This window comes from Medicago sativa, chromosome 6, assembly GCF_051527215.1.
Source record: "Medicago sativa cultivar Bolivia chromosome 6, Bolivia_mono, whole genome shotgun sequence".
In the NCBI taxonomy this organism is placed as follows: Eukaryota; Viridiplantae; Streptophyta; class Magnoliopsida; order Fabales; family Fabaceae; genus Medicago; species Medicago sativa.
Genome location: NC_140754.1, coordinates 25946396 through 25948673, shown reverse-complemented (window position 1 = coordinate 25948673; position 2278 = coordinate 25946396). Strand labels below are relative to the sequence as shown.

The window sequence follows — 2278 nt, the reverse complement described above, 5'->3', positions numbered from 1 at the left end:
AAAAATATATGGTGGATCATATCATTTAGTGGGTCTCACCGTCATTAATTATTTTTTACTTTTTATGTGTCTCTTTATTTCTTTAGATAAAGAAAATGGAGAGGGAAATAAATGGAGAGGATCTTGACTCGTTCTAGAGGATATGCTAATAGAACTCATTAACAACAAAACATGCTCCATCTGTCTCAGAATAATTGTTTCTTTAGCAGTTTTTTCTTTTTCTCACAATTGTCACTTTAGAATACCAATGCATCATCTATTATTTCTTTTCATTATTATACCCTTATTTATTGAATTTCTTTATGGACAAATGCGGTTTACCAAACTACAGATTTCCATAATCTGTTTTCGGTTGTTTTGGTGTTTTTTCTGTTTCTTTTTATTTGTTATCCTTTGAGGGTTTTGGTCTAGTCCCCCTCCTTTTGTATTTATTTTCCCCCTTTTTTAATAAAATTTTGTTGAGATTGGCGGCATAGGATGGAGGTATCTCGGGATGCCAACCTAGTTGGGATGTCGATGATGCCTCTTGATGTCTGTCCTTTCTCCTTGCTTATAAAAAAAAAAAAAACTAACTACAATTAATAAGAGCATTTTAGTAAATGATATTAATTTTACCATTGAAATCAACACAATTAATCATTTCTTTAATAATCGTGCACAAACTTTAAATTACTATAATTTATAGACGAAAGGAGTATCAATTTAAATCACATTGCCCATAAGAAACAAATAAAAAAATTACTATTTTTGTGATAAGCTTCTTTAGCAGCCTTGTCGTGTTGAGATGCTAGGCTAAAATCATAACCATATAAAAAAATTAAATTCAAATATATTTAAACGTTTGATCTAAAATTAAGAGTATCTTAATATTAATAGTGTAAGTTATATGTTAGTTTCCTTCATTAAAGAATCCAAGGGTGCCTGCTTGATGTTGCTCGGTGGGGGGAGAGTGATGATGTGTGGGGTTGGCGTTCGAAATGTGGTGGTGATATCTCGATTAAATCGTCATACAAGGTGTTGGAAGGTTTGTCCATGGAAAGTGTTAGCTTTTTCATCGAAACTTCTTAGTCGTATTCCAACTAAAGGTAATCTAGTGTTGTGTCATGCTCTATTGTTGGATTCTTCTACAGATTGTGTGTTTTGTGCTTGTCGGGAGGAAACTTCATGGTCTTGTTCCAAGTAAAGGTAATCTATTTTTACATTGTTAAGTTTCTTATAAGGTGTGGTCTAATGTGTTTAATTGGCTATGTATTGCTTAAATTACTCAACAAAATCTTCTTTTGCAGTAGGAAATTGTGTAGTTATAGGATGATTTGGCAGGCTGTTAGTTAGGTTATGTGGAAGTCGAAAAATGAGATTATTTTTGAAAGCATGTCCAACGATGTTAGTACGATTTTTAAGTGGTGTTGGCATCTAAGAGATTGTTTGAACTAATAGTTTGTGTTTCGGTTTGGTGTTGTAAGAGTTTGTGGTGTTTTATTGCTGTCTAGGTTAAATCGTTATACAAGGTGTTGGAATGTTTGTTGGTTTTGGATGCTGAGGAGGAGTGTATTGGAGGAAAATGTATTTTGTGTGTGTGCCTAAGTCATGTGTCCATAAGCTTGTGCCCTAACAAGTCTTTCTCGTCTGATGGTGGTGTGGGTCTGAGGTGAAGTTTTGTTGTGCGCCTAGCTTTTGTGCAGGTTTTATTTTATGTTGTTGGATTGTTCATTTCAAGGTAACAGGAGGAGAGCTTTTATCAGGATTGGAACCCATGTATTCCCTCCGGTCACTATTATAAGCAAAAGTTAATTTTTTAGATTCATTCAATAAATTATGCATGTGGTCTGTATATAGACCACATACATCATTTATTGAATGAACCTAAAAATCAATTTTTGCTTATAATAGTAATCAGAGGGAATATGAGTGTGTGTTGTGTTAAGTGACTGTAAATTGTAGTACTATCATAACCACTAACCTTTTCATTTCCCAAGCATCCTTTCGAAATGTGATGTAAATTTCATTATTCTTCTGAGTGTGACTTGTTTTTGTGGCTTGTAGATACATGGCATTCAGATCCCTATTATCCAACAAATAACATATTAAAAATTAGGGTCATGTTAACTTGTGCCCTTAGGGCATATGTTAAGCAATCCAAAAATGGAAACATTTTCTTAAATTTTGTGCATTCAATTATTGAAAAGTAAAAAAGTTAAAGTCAAATGCATTAATTACAATAGAATATTTCTATTTTGAATCATTAACTTATGCCTTAAGGGCACAAGTTAACATTTCC

At 33.0% G+C, this 2278-nt stretch overlaps 1 long non-coding RNA gene across 1 annotated transcript; it reads left to right on the top strand.

Annotated features, from left to right (window-relative positions):
• The first annotated feature begins 892 nt into the window (after positions 1 to 892).
• Positions 893 to 1923, top strand: LOC146914178 (uncharacterized). The gene is made up of 3 exons (XR_015016473.1): positions 893 to 1024; positions 1131 to 1185; positions 1491 to 1923. It is a non-coding gene; the product is annotated as an uncharacterized LOC146914178 (long non-coding RNA).
• Positions 1924 to 2278: the final 355 nt, after the last annotated feature.